A 15,039-nucleotide genomic window follows, 5' to 3' on the forward strand; every position below is an offset into this window, starting at 1 on the left:
CCCCCAAAAATGCTTCAACTTTTGCCTGCCTTTGTCGGGTTTGTGCCCTGCTGAGGCAGCACTTTGACCGGTGGCTCCTGGTGTTGCTGCTGCAAAACTGCCACTTTTTGGCCCGAGGAGACAAGTCCACCAAGTGTTTCGTAAAAATTCACATTTCCAGCCAACTCTCAGCTGTGGAAAGCTTAAATTGCAGATTCAGAGGTGAAAATTTTTTTGTTTGTTTGTTTGCTTTTCCCAATCGCCTCTTTTGGAGTTGAGCTGGCCCGGGACTTGTTTGCTCCCCATTTGGCGAAGGAACGTCTTCCAGGGGTTGTAATGGCCTGTCGAAATCGGTACAAAAATGGAAAATTACGAGAGCCTGTCTGTAGAAAGGGTCTTGCCCAAGAGCTCTTGGATAAGAGTTCCAAAGGGGAGCCCGGAATAGAAAGAAATCACTGACAAAAATACTGCTGAGTGAAAGGGGAATGATCTCCTGCACATCTCCGTTGGCTTAGGGTTACCCACAAGCAAAGAAAAGACCGTGGGAGCTTTTCTTACCATAACCAGGATAAAATCCTGCAAAAAATCACATTGCCAAGTGGTGACAGCATGAGCCAAGTGGATAGGTAGGTGTTAGTTTGCTGTTAGTGGGCTGAGACCTTCGGAGAGTTAAGGGTTGTCCATCGCCCTTCTCTTGTTGGATATCCACCTTGTTGTACAATTTGGGGGCAAATTTTCCAACTCTTGATCATTTCCTTGCTCCGTACGCCAGAGTAGGGTCCCAACCTGGGAGAAAATCTCACAAATACATGGGAGTTAAACTCATATATATTAATAAAAATAAAAAAATTAATAAAAACCTCATTGTTTAATGGAGCAGAGGGTCATGCAGGAGCACCAAGGCTACCATCAGGCTGAGCAGCAGCTCGGACGCGTGACTTGGAGGCACAAATGATGACACTATATTTCTTGGGAAGAAGGAAAGATCAATCCTGGACCCATGGAGGCACGGCCGAGCCCCAGGACAGCGGCTGCCTTCACGCGACCGGGCAGGGAACTGGCGGCCACCCAGACCCCGTCCCTCTCCTTTCACCAGCGCTCCCCTCGTGACATTTTTTCCTCTCCTGTCCAGCTCAGGGAAAATCAGAAACCGGCCCCGAATGACAGATTAGAGACACCCTGGCTCTGTTCCCCACGCAGATACTGTTTCCCACCAGGAAGACGCACACCACGGTGCTCTTTCCGAAGATGTTTTTGCAAGTGCCCGCGGTTTGTTTTGCTCGGTGCTTACATTCTTCTCTCAGCGCAGCAGGCATACGACCCTGTATATTATTAACCCGCATGTGTGCAGAGATTATTCCCAAACAATAACATCCTTTCAAATACCCTGCTATTACTTCACCTGCGCCTGAAAAACATGGGCTGTGCACCAAGTAACACGGGCTGGAGGCAGCCTTCCAGCTCCGGGCACCCAAAACAATTCACTAAAGTTTTAGGCTCCTTTATTTTATTTTATTTATTTATTTATTTATTTTTACTGGGTTTTAGCAGCAGCTGAACCTGGCAGCAAAGCAGCAACACACCCTCATGCAGTCACATTTTTTTAATGCAATTTTCCTTAGGGCGATGCCCATTAAAGCTTTTGAGAATGCTACATATATTTTTTTTCTTTTCTCTTATTTCTTCCATTCGGGGATTTGGGAATCATAGGTAGGTTGTGGGATGGGACTGCGGGACTTAGAGCCAGCAGCTGGCAAACAATACAGATGCCTTGTTCCTACAGGATTATTTGGCAGCAGAAACTGCCCTATTTTTAAGGCCTGGCAGGGATCAGAGTTCAGTCCTCATCCACGGGCCAGGTGTTTGGGTGGATGCATGACGCTGCCTGTGTTTGGCATGTGCTCAAGCTGAGCTTATCTATCTCTGTAATTCTTCTTCCCTGGCTTGAAAACTCAGAGACATTTCCCTGCCTGTGGTCAACCCTCTGGTTATGGGTTTTTAAGCCTTCTGTTCCCAGCCAGTGTTATTTTGAGTAGATTTTCATTTCCAGAGCAGACATAAGCTTCAGACACGGAGGGTTTGGGCCCTTGATCTGCCTCCATCTCCCCCTAAAAAACACCTAAAAAGGGTCTTTCCCCCCCGTGTCCTCCTCCTGAGACCAGCCTATTTCTTCTGATGCCCGCAGCAGGAGAATTTGGGTTGGAAATAAGGATCCCCCCAAGCTCTCATAGCAGAGAGAAAGGAACACCCTATGGGAAGGGAAAGCCTTGTGTTGAGCAGGACTCGTCAGGCACACACCGTGGCCAAGCCATGTCCCACCAAGGAGCTCCCTCTGGACCTTCAGGTCACTGCTACCCTCATCCTGCATCTTCCCCTGAGCCATACTTATCCCCTTGCCCAGAGGGAGGGAAGTGTCACCGTGAGGGATGTAAGCAACAAACTAGGTGATAAGAGCTGGGGTTTCATGAGGAGTTTGAACCTGAGTCGCCAGGCCATGAGATTTACTTTGACGACTCGCCAAGCTTTCAAAACAGCAAGGAGACCCTTTCCAAGTCCTGCCAGGGTTATTTTTCCACCTGCCACGCTCATGCCTTGGGCCGAGCCTACTCTGTGCAGCAGGATGATCCCTCCAAAGCCCTGTGTCCCCTTCCCTTGCCAGTAGATGTAGGCATCAGAGCCCAGGAACTTCTCACCTGAGCCTGAAATTTAACCTGAGCCCCAAGGTGGGAGGGTTCCTCTTTGCCTTCATCCTTCTTCATCCTTCTCCTGCCTCAATGGCAACAGTTGGCGGTCCAGGGAGTACTTATGGAAGTGTGGGGTTGGCTCAGACATCACCCAAACGATGGGCATGAGCTTGGAGCCATGGGAGACACCCAGGTTGTGGAGATTTGTGTCCCCACATCCCTACATGTTACCTCCAGAGCTCCAGATAAATCCCAAAGCTGTGTAAGACCCAGGCATGGAGATGTAAACCGAGATACAATCTGGCTGGGGAACTGGAGAAGCACTGGGGATTCGTGTGGCTGTAGGAACTTCCTGCCTCACGTCCTTCACCCCTTTCCTTAGTCTCGAATTCATCAGCTTCAAAGCTCGCCTTGGTCCCTCCAGCTTCCTGGCCCTGACCTCTGGTGTGATCCTGTAGATCCTCTTTGTTAGGGTGTGTTGGGGATCATTTTATCACCCTGGGAGCACAGCAGTGCCCATGTTAGCTATTCTGAGTTGGCTGGTATAGTTTTAGCAGCCTGGACTGCTCCTTCCCAACCCCAGAGAAACCTTTTCCCCTCAGGCAGAAGCCAGCCACAGTTCAGCCACGCAGAGCAGGTGGCAACCGGGGCATTTCAGAGCTCTCCTGGCCCGTCCCTCCCTGCACACCGATGACCCCGGATCACACACTTCTCAACGGGGCACAACAGGACAGAAACATCCAGACACTCCGGCCAAGGCCATCTGCATGCTCCAGCGATCCCAGCCTGTATTTTGCCAGGGTCTGGCATTGCACTGGTTGACCTTTGGAGCGGAATCCACCCAAGTGGCCAAAAAGGTGTCTGAGCCCCCACCCCGAGGCTTGATTTTCTCCTGGAGTTGTGCTTTCCACCCTGCCCCCAGCCCTCCTTGTAGCACCCCGCTGGTATCTCGCAGGTATTTATCAGCTTTGTCCTTTGGGGAATTTGCTTAGGAACGGGATGTTTGCTCGGTGGTGCTGCAGAGCCTCTTCTCTGGAGTGATTTCTGTGCCTCAGGCATGCAACAACACATCTCTGGGATGTTTCCATCCGGCCACCCCTAGGCAGAGACAAAGAACAAGCACTGGCAAAGCTTGCATCCATCCACACCGTGCTGAAAAGCCAGCGGGATTGTAGGGCAGCCCTTCGGGGCAGAGAAGGGAAGGGTAAGATCTCGGGGCATCCCAAGCGTGCCCACCTGGAGGACACTCGCTCGGATGGCTGAGCACCTTGCAGGGGCAGCGACACCCACCCTGCAGCCCCACATCCCACAGGAATACGGCCACAGCCACTATTTCTGGTGCTGGGAGGACAAAGAGCACGTCCTGCGCAACCCTTGGGTTAATGGCATAACCCGAGCACAAAGCGGGATCAGCTCTTTTCGGAGCACTGGCTTCTTTTTTTTTTTGTTCACAAAGTTAAAAGTTACTTAATGTTATGGGGGTTTGGAAACGCAGCCATTGCTTCTGCTTTGAAGCTGCACGTACACCTCTTTTTTCACAAGCAGAAGCAAAGTTCAGGCCTAAGCTGCAAGAGATACTTCACAGCGAGCTTTCTGCTGGAGGGCATTAAAAAAAAAATCACAGAAAACATATAAAAATAATAATAAAAAAATAGCCGCACCCTCACTTATCCCCCCGAGACAGATAGGAAGATTTATGCAAGTGGCTGAGCAAAGCCAGATTTTGGCTGTTGGCAGCAAGTCAGGGTAGAGCTGCCTAGCTACAGTCTAAAATTAGAGCACCTAAAAATTAACTGTAAGGCTAAAGAACTTTGGTCCCCGTGCTGAACGAGTGCTGGAGGGTTAGTAATAGACAGTCAACCAGCTCTGCTTCTAGTGCAGCTGGAAGGTTTTTTCCAGACAAGTCTTGGCTCAAAAAAATAGGTGGTTTTAGTGTTTTTTCTCAGTTATGCTTGTTTATTTCATTGAGAAGTGTGTGAGGGAAGAAGGCATGGCATGGTTAAATATTTGGGGGAAAAAGATAGAGTTTCCCAGACTTGGCCAGCTCCGTGTTCTCTTAGGAAGCATGGTGCTGGACTCTTTATTTCTCAAAAAAAAAGAGCATTTTCAGCTCTTCCCAGTGATGAAGGCTGCATTTTCCTACAGGCTTTGCTGTGAACTCCTCGCACCTTTGTGTTTGGAACCAGACTGCCTCCAACCATTACTCCTGTACAGGATCTGTCAATCCCAAGACAATGAGGAAAAATGGATGAAAGAAAAAAAATGAGAAATCAAACATACAATACAGCCTGAATTTGTGAGGATGGAGCCAAGAGTTGTCCCATAAGATTTGCCTGCTTCTTTCCATCCTTAAAGCACCTTGCCAGCAGTAGCAAGCCTTCCCGAGCCATTTGGGGAGCATCATCCATGTGCTCCATGCACAGAGAAAACCTGGGGGGATTTCCCCCTTTGCCCCAGGCTTGGGGTTGTCTTCTTGGAGGCTGTCCCTTCCCTTGGCTGGAGATGTGCTGGTGCTTCTTAGAAATTGGGAGGATGCTCCTGGTCTTTCTATGATGTAAAAAGTGCTTCTCAGGATCGTGGGCAGAGAGATGTCAGTTTGGAGGCAGCATTTGTGATCTGTGCTACGTCTGGCTGCAACTTCTGTTATCAGTTTCAAGGCAGGATTGGACTTCTTGTGGGTCTTTTTCCCCCAAAAAAGGAGTGGTGCTTGGTTGAAAATGCCTCCCTCTGATGAAGGAAGAAGGATATTGAAATAGAAATCCATCTCCTTCCCTTGGGAAGTCCACTGAGCCGCACTAAAACCCTCCCGGTGGCACTCTGCAAGTTGTATGGCCGAAGGGGTTTGGGAACATTCCCCTGCCTTTTGGTTGCTTCTGCCGATCTGAGCGATAACCTGAGCCTTCCCACAGTGCTAGAACAGCTTGCAGGTTATGTGCTATAAAAATCACATAATTTCTGCAGTGTTTTTTACCGTGCTGCACTTCCAGGACTCCTCGTGGAGTTCTCATGGACCCCAATGGACTCGAGGACTGACTCACTCACTACTCTCACCAGAGGAGCCTCAGGCCCCCATGGTGTTAAATGTAGGGGATGTATCACAGCCAAATGTAGAACAAGTCAGAATTAACACAGTCTGCAGGGAAAAGGTACCAGCCTGCTTTCACAACCCCGCGGGTCCCAGCGGGGTCGCTCCGCGGATGCACGTGGGCAGCAGGCAGACTCAGTCCCACAACCCCTTAGCACTCGGGGGTGATAAATTCCCACGGACTGCTTCTGGAAACGAGCCCCGTGCACCCCAGGGTTGCACGATCAGGCCAGGAAAGTCAGCGAAGGGTGGTAATCCCTGGGCTGAAAACTGGTATCTGCAAGCTGAAGGGCTAGACGTGACCTGCACACCCTCACGTTTCTCCCTGCAGCCTCTAAATGTTTTTTCTTCTCATCCCATGATACTGGGACATTCAAAGCACTTCTGTTAGTAAAATATAATAGAGAATTGAAATTGGAAGGGATCTCCATAAACCACTGAGTCTAGCTGTTAGACTACCTTGGGGCTGACCCAAGCATGGGGCTAAATAAAGATATATGGGGAGAAGGAGAAAGAAGAATATCAGCCTAGATAGAAGCCAAGCAAATTGAAAATACTGATTATTTTAAAGCAAGCAAGCAGAATTGCTAAATTCTTATTTAAAAAAAAAAAGAAATGAAGAGTTGATGTCTGGGTTTAACCAGTATTTACACAGATAAAGCAAGAGCCCTCTATATGTTAGCAGTGTGGCTCAGTGCTCCCTGTAGCATCACCTCCTCTTTTGGTGGCCGTCTCTGGCAGCCTGTATGTCCCCTTTTGTTCCTTTTTAACCTGCCAGGCCAGCTGGCACCAGCTCCCCTGTAAAAAACACTTGCAACCCTGTTGTATCAGAGCTGGGATGTCCACATCCTCTGGCCAAAGACCGAGACGGGAGGGATTTCACGTCGCGCTCGGAGCATCTGTGCAGCGCAGAGGTCGGTGCTGCCCTGGCACACGACACAGATGATGCCAGGACATGCTGTTGGTTCTCCCTTGCCAAAGGTGAGTCAGAAAATGCTCTCCATCATGATAACCCAGAAAGGACACCTTCTGCAGCCTGATCCAGGGCTTTCCACTGCTTTCCACTGGCTCCTGGCACACTGCTCAGCCAGTATCCAGCCAGAGGATGAACCACTTGGGCCAGTTCCCATTCTACTGGCATTCCCAAGCCTTTCCGGAAGGTCTTCGGAGACTAAAACACATTATGAGCTTAAATACAGGGGCAACAGAGTGAAAGGTGAAAGCCTGTGAGATATGGAAGATCAGGAAACCCACAGGTTTCCTAGACACCTTCTTTCCCCTTTGCTCTGCTGTGGGCATTTCAAATTTTTCCTACTTGTCTTCCATTGCTCAATATTGGGGTAGGATCTCAGGCTACCAATTTGAGGTCAAGTATATAAAAAGAGGCTGATTGCTCTTGTACAGATGACTAGAAACTGAGAATTTAATCTCATACAGTTCTACTGGGATGGCACTTACAGCACCCTCATCCCATGGGATTGTTCTGTTGCTATTTGATTTCTGCTGCTCTCAGGGAGGGGATTAAGCTACTTTTCATGAAACCTACAAAAGCACGGATATTTCTTTGATCACATATTCCTGCACAGGCCAAGCAGCCAAATGGTGATGGGATCAGGAAGGAGCTGGTATGTGTGCCTGGGTGCTTCTGAAGATGCTGGAGCTAAACACAAGCTTGGTCAGCCTGATGGTCCTTCAACATGTCATGTCTCCACGTATCACCAACTCTGGGTGCCTCTGGAACACTGCTGTAATCCTCTCCCAGCACGGAAAAAGCAGCACAGGGGATTTAGGGTGTTGCATTTAGGAATCCCAGTGTATTTATAATCAACAAGATTTTCTTGTTCTGTTTGAATCTGCATGCGATGGGGCTCCCCAGCTTTTGGTGACAGTGTGCTCTGGAAAAAGAAAAGAAAAAAAAAAAAAAAAAGGAAAACAAAGCAAAACTTCTTTAGACTTGTCCCAGAACTGCCCAAAGATTTCCATGGATGCTCTCCATTTCCTGAGCTCTAAGAAATGTGTCCCTTATCACCTTCTCTTCTCTGCTCACAACTTCGCAGTCTGCTGCTGCCCTCCCACCCATCATCTCTTTCCCAGGTTGAGGACTTCTTCTGTGTTCTCCCCTCCTGGAGGAGGTTTGTACATCTGATTTTCTTTCTGTCCTCCTCAGATAAGAACTGCACGCTTTGTTTGAATGTTAACTCAAACATCGTGAGTTTATTCAGTGGTACACAGAGGTTTTCTTTTTCATTCTTTATTCCTTTCCTGATAGTTCATAGAACCTTATTTGCTTTTTTTTATTTATTGCATTTTTTATTTTTATTTTTTTAAACTCTAATGCTAAGCATTTTCAGAGAAGTACCCACAAGGATTTCAAGATCTCTTTCTCATATTGTGAAACAAACTAAAGTCCAGGTGTGTGGATTTGTCTAACTTGTTAATAATATCAGCTGTAAAGATGAAAGGTTTGGAAAAAAAAAAAATAAGATGTTCTAAGGAAACTGGGTAGAAACTTACATGGGATTTACTGTCCTATGGGTCCCTAAAACAGACCCAAACCAGACGGAAAGAGCTGGAGGAATGGAGCCAGCAGGAAGTCCTCAAAGCCAGCTGCCTTCACCTCCCACACTGAGAGCCTCAATCCATAAATAATCTGTAAATCCTCGCTGAAAGCTTTGTTTTTGTAAGATTTTTTGCTCTTATCACCACAGTTTCTTATGCACTAAGCAGAGCAAAGCAGCAAAACCCAGTGATGGGCAGAAACATTGGACATTGGTGTCAGTAAGAAGGAAGAGGTGTTGATCACTTCCTAGCAGGTCATGCTAAAGCTGTGACTGTGGACCTGAAGAAATGATTATCTTCTAGGTAACTGTTTTCTATTATTACTTCTCTCCTTAATCGACACTTACCCAAACTATACCATATTAATTTGTTCAGCTGGATGCAGAAAAGCACCCATAATCGTCTCTACTAATACTAGTGCGCCTGTGTACCTACACGTATGTGCAGGTGTGTCTGTGTTTTGGTTATCATCTCAGCTTCTGAAGCTGGAGAGCACGAGGTTAACGGGGCTGCCATGAATCTGAAGGTGTTTCCAATAAAAAAGAGCTGCTGGGAGTTGGCCTCTGGTAGGAACATGCCCAACTTTTCACTTACACCCCAAAGCTGTTGGTCTGCTCGTTGGCATTCCCAAAAGACTGGTCTATTTCCTTCCAAGACATCTCCCATGTGGCCTGGATCTCACTGGAAAGAGCAAAAACCATAAATTAACTTCCATCCTGGATGCTTTGGGGTGACTGAGACTCTCATTTAATCAATAATATATCATGTGCAGTTCCTCTGTTTTTTAGCAGGACATTCTCTGTGCTTGGAGGGTTTGTGGTGCGATGGCCAATTGTCCCAAGGCCAATGCCAGGAGCATCCCGTGGATTTGTCAGTAGATGAGGGCAATGAGCAACCCAAACTTTCCAGGCTGCCGTGCTTTCATGGAAGAGGCTCGTTGTGCTCCAGAGAGGTGATTTCTTGATGTCTTGGGGCTGGATGATCATTCATCCCCATGGCTGGAGCCCTGTAGCTAAGACCAGAAGCAGGACTCAAGCTGAGGCTGGAAATGGGAACACGAACCAGGAGCAAACCAACATCAGTGACAAAAGGAAGCAGAAAAAAGAGCCAGGAAGTGGCTTCAAGCCCTGAAGGACCATCACAGAGGACATCAGACACACCGTGCTGCCCACCAGGCTGGGGTGAAGCACCCTAGGGATGCCCTGCCTAACCATGGGCATGTCCTCAGGGGGGTCAAATGCGGCTTGACCAGAACAGCCGTCCCCACGTGAGGAGCAAGGATGTCCTCTGGGGACACCGCTGTTCCCATGGGAGAAGGGAATTTGCTGAGACTGCTCCAGCCAGCTTTACACCTGGGGACGCGCCTTTTTTATAGGACTTACATAAACACCTCGAGGATACTTTGCTCCATAGGATTATTTGGTAAGCAAACATCTCTCTGCACAGAACGAGTAAACAAAACCCAGTTTCAAGATACTGCCTGGATCTCTTTCCCATCTTTAACCCCAGTTTGTGACCTGTAGAGCCACAGAATTTTTCTGAATGACTTAACAAGACCCCAGTCTCTTGCTGGTTTCACATAAAAAAATAACCTGGGTTTGTTCTGGGTTTGTACAGAGACCCCTTCTTGCTGATATGGTGGTGATGCAGATTGCCTTCTTCAAACCTAAAGGCAAATGCAGGTGCTGGGTTGGCTCCTCTGATTCAGTCAGCTGCTGTTATCATTAGGGGTTACTCATTGCTTCTCATCAATAGACAAATCCATGGGATGTTCCTGGCATTGCCACGGGTGATTAATAACTGTGATGAGCTGGTGGTCCCAGCGTGGCTGGTGCTGGGACACATCATCATTTGCTTGCATGCTTAGAAGAGAAAACATCTCTGTTTTTCCTTGCCTTGCCTTGTCTCGCCTTGCCTTCCCTTCCCTTCCCTTGAAGGGGGAAGGATCCAGAGCCCCAGGGGACTTCAGAAATGTTTATTCCACCCCTCTGGTTTATTTTTTATTTTATTTTTTGTTTGCAGTTTAGTGACCCCTGAGTCTTTCACATCCTTTGGCACTGAAGGGAGCCAAGCTGCCTGGCCAGGATGAGACCATAAAACACCATTCGGGCCTGGGGTGTCTCCTACAGGGTCATCATAGGTTGGGAAACGTTTCAAAGGATGCATTTGGCAGCTAAAGTGGGCTAGGCATCTGCCCCCAATCCTAGGGGCTTAGCCATAAGGAGGGCAGTGCTGTGGTTAAGACCCCGGGACACAGGATGGGGTATTCAGGTCTCGGCTTTGCCGCAGACTTCCCATGACCTACAGGGGGTCAGTTGGGTGGAAATGCCAGGGATTTGGGCCACTGGGGCCTGCTTATCGCTCTCTGGCCCTGGGATGCTCCTGGGCTCATCTTCATAGCAGCCTGGCTCCGAAGGAGGGGTTCCAGGATCTCCCCCCTGCAGGGATTAGGGCTCCTATTTACATGTAAAGTGCTCGGCTGTTCCTGGAAGCAAGGAGCTCGGTGGGATTTGGAGGTAATGTCACGGGCCCGATAGAAAATAACGGCATGGAAAAAGCCTTAACCCAGCTCATTATTTCATCTCAGGGACACGGAGTGACTCGAGAGCACGTGCTGACCCCAGGGGAAGATTTGGGGTTGCTGACGAGTAAAATGAGGGGCTCGGTGTCACCAGGAGATCCCGCTTAAAGGATCTCCGTTCCAGAAGGCAGAGGCTAAGCGCTTTGTAAACATTTCTGAGAATCCCGACCTCACGGTGTCTCCTCCGTGGAAGGATCCTAAAGCTGTGTTTACGTGCTCTTGGCAGAGCTCAAAGTACTCCGTGATGTGGAGGTGAATTCCTCCGGCACCCACATGCACCCTTGGCCATGAACCGTTTGTTTGCCATAAGCAGCCACGCTCTGTTCTCGCAAATACCTCGACGGTGGTGAAGATAAAAGCACTGCTTGCTTGCATGTGTTCCTCTTGAACTGTAGGTGATCAAAACAGACCAGTAACCCAGAACACTCTGTTCCCCCCAAATCAGGCATGATTTTTTTCTGTGCATGAATTTTTTTCTGTGCATGATTTTGTTTCTGTGCACGCATTTATTTTTCTGTACGTGCATTTGCTCCTGTGCATGATTTTGTTTCTGTGCATGCATTTTGCTTCTGTGCATGCATTTGCCTCCGTGCATGATCTTTTTTCTGTGCATGCATTTGTTTCTGTGCGTGCATTTATTTCTGCACATGCATTATTTTCTGCTCATGCACAGTTTTCAGATGCATTTTCTGCAGCCATTTCATAAATCCAAGTGATTTTAAATAATTTCCACGGTGCTTTCCCTATGTAACCTGAGCTCACACAGAACTTGAGCTGCTCATCAAAAATACTTTCGGGCTGCTTTTTGTCAGCTGTACCAGCCTCACCCAGGCTAACAAACCACGAATCCAATTAGCTCAAAGGCATTACTTCGTGCCCCACACCCAAAGTGCTGGCCAGTGACAACATGCTTTTACAGACTTTTCCCCTGCTGGCAAACACACGCTTCTTTTCGAAGGTCTCGTGCTGCCTGAAGCACGTGAGACCCCCCCGTGCCCCAGAGATGTGGTGGTTTAGCAGGTTGCTAGCACAGAATTAGGTGGCTTAGTGCCTCCGAGCCATTCCGTGCCAGCTGGGGATGGGACGTGGGCAGCAGTAGGCACGGACTTGAAAAATGAATCAGATGTATGCACTCTTTGTCCACGCAGCACGTTGGTCACTGCAGGTTATTTCTGTGCTCGTGATTTTTTATAACATGACCAGGGTGGTCTGCCAAAGTCCTGTACCAAAAGGCTGGGTCAAGAGGTGGGCTCAGGTGATGGGAGATGCAGAAAAGCAGCTCCCTGGGTTCAAATCAGACAGAACTAACAAATTGGGGGAAAAAATAAAAATAAAAAGGTCAAAGTGTCCAAAATCCTTGGGGAGATCTGCATTTCTGGTTGGTTATTTTTGAAATGCTTTAATTGATTTTGAAAGCAAACTGATGGGTTTCAAATGCTTTTGCAATTTGATTTCTCATCTTGAAAAGGCGAAGGCTAAGCAGTGGGAGGGAAGGATGTTTAACATACCACATTCGGGGACTTTATTGAATTAAAAGCAGGAAATCCTTCAGCAAGCAGAAAACCAAAAGTTGTTCTCGTTTGCTGCAACACCAGGCAACCTTTTAACCCAGCTCCCAGGGCAGCAGAGCAGTTTGCGGGTCAAGCAGAAGAGCTGCAGAAGGGCAAAGCGTGTTTTGCTTGGCTTTCCTCCTCTTGGGGAATTAGCCCGTATTTTGTATTCGTCGGTTGTCAGAGGTTTTCTTCTGAGCCTCATGATCTGAACCCGCTAAGTAAGGCAAAGCCAGATTAGAGCCTCTGGGAACCGAAATCCTGGAGAGATGATAAGGGAATTGGGTGGAGGAAGAGACAGGCAGGTGAGGAATATCTGATAGGTACAATCCTATTTTTTAGCTTATTTTACAATTTAGAATTTCTGTTGAGTCCCCAAAAGCTGAAATTTGTTAGTCCAACCTTGTCCATTCTGCAAGAGGGGCGCTGAATTTATCATTTCTCTTTGGGCTCATGTCTCAGGCCAAAACCAACAGCAGGAATAGCACATGGAAATGCTGGAAGGAAACATGCTGCATGGTTTTAGCTTTAAATAATTCTTATTTTGGAGTGAGAGCTTGGATAATCAGTGGCTTTTGCCTCAAACTGAGCTGCAGAGACCCAATCCAAACACAGAAACAACCTGGGAGGGGTCTGGCAGACCCGGACCCTTCCCTTTCCTTGATGTTTGTCTTCTCTTGGGTTGCATCGGAGGGGTTTTAACCCTCCAGACAGCTCTGTGCGATGCCAAAAAGGCACAAAATCTTCTTGTCTTACGGCGTTTCACTCACAGGCAGCTCTGGTCCCTCGAGAAGATGAGAGTTCGCATTGCTCTGAGCCCCCCCTGGAGCAGCAAGCACGCCTATGAATTATTATTCCTAATGTTATATTTAACACAAGCCCAGGCATTGACCTCTTCTGGGTTATATAGGTCCCTGAGGAATCAAGGACACGTTCCAGCTTGTGAGATAAAACTGACCTCAGACGAAGCCAACTATATATATAGCCAATGCCCTTCTCTCACCCCTCTCCTCCAGCACCGTGGTCCTCTCCGTGGGGTCTCGCATGTCCCCAGCTGCCCCGCCAGCCTGCAGACAGCTCCCGTGTCCTGCTGCCCGTTCCTCCCTGGGATTTTTTTCCTGATCACTTGTTTTCTGTCTTTTCTATCTCCGAGGATGGCATCCCAGGCCTGGACCATCTCAGGCCAGGACCATCCCAGGCCAGGACCACCCCACGTAGGTGCCTCTCCAGCATCACCACGTTGGCTCCACAAAGGGAAGCCCAAGATCTCCACCGGGGAACACATCCTTTTTGTCACTTCCCCATCAGGCTGGGACAGGGTCATGTCACTCCTGCAGATCTGATCCTTCATATCTGTACCAATGCCTTGTCCAGGGACTGGACCTCACGTCCTGCTTTCTCTCCCATCTCTCCATCTCCTCAATGCCACCACATCCAACCCAAATCCTTTCCCCCAGGTACAGGTGATTTCCACCCCATAGCAGCACCTCACTTCTTTTCCCATCGCATCGAGGTCTCAGCTCCTTGTCCTCACTCCTGGGGAGCTCTCACGTCCCCACACACCCCACAGTGTCCTCGGGGACATCCCCATCGCTCCCCTCCAACAGTATTGCTGGGATCTGCTGGGATCCTGGCATGACCAGGAACAGGGAAGACAGAGGAAAGGACAGGAAAAAAAACAGCTGGAGTTAGCATAAAGCTTGGGTGGTGATGATTAGTAAAAGAAAAGGGTGGGAGAGAATCACTTCTCTTTCCCTGGTGCATAAATCTTCCTCCTGCTTCGGCACCTCTGCCCTTCATTAAGGGCAAAAAAATAAGTCTTTTAATAGCAAACAAGCAAGAAATCATAGCAGGTGACCTGCTTTATTTGACAGGATTATAATGGGATTAAAGGAGTGGTTTGAGATGTCAACAAGGACTCCATCCAATTTTTCCCTGTTACTGCTTGTTTTCCGGGAATAGGACGGATTTGCAGCCAGACATTCAGACAAAGAATCCTGTGGAGTGACTTTATCAGTGCTGAGCTGGGAGGAAAGGGAAAATAACCCCCCCCCCCCCCCAAGAGATATGGCCCTTACACATAATAACATCACCAGTTTAGGGGCGTCTTTTCCTTGCTAAGTGCAATTCTTGCAGCTGCAATACCCAAAGCCCTGGGTGCTATGAAGTGCATGTGCTCTGCAGGAAGCTCCTCATGGATGGGGAGGAGAGAGGGAGAGGAGGGGAGAGGAGGAAGAAGGTGTTGGTGTAAGGTATAGGGCGATGTAAAGCTGATTTGAGCAGATGGCTTCCTGCCACCTCAAACTTCCACGCTGCAAAATCCCATTAGGTGCGGAGTTTAAGGAAGTTCTGGATATCAAGAAGCAGTGGCTATTTAAAGCCTTGATCACCTGCCAAACGGGGCTTTATGAGCCGTGTTTCCTGTCCCAAATCACTTCTCCCATCTCCTGGCTGTGCTCTCTCCGTAGGAAATGGCCTGGTTTGTGCCATGACGTGCTCGGTGATGGGACGACATGCTCCCATGGTGTCCGAGGCATTCCTATAACGAGGTATCTGGGATTAAATTAATTACATTATAGCATGATTCCTGGAGCCAGGACC

The sequence above is a fragment of the Anser anser genome (genome assembly GCF_964211835.1).
Source record: "Anser anser genome assembly, chromosome: 1".
In the NCBI taxonomy this organism is placed as follows: domain Eukaryota; kingdom Metazoa; phylum Chordata; class Aves; order Anseriformes; family Anatidae; genus Anser; species Anser anser.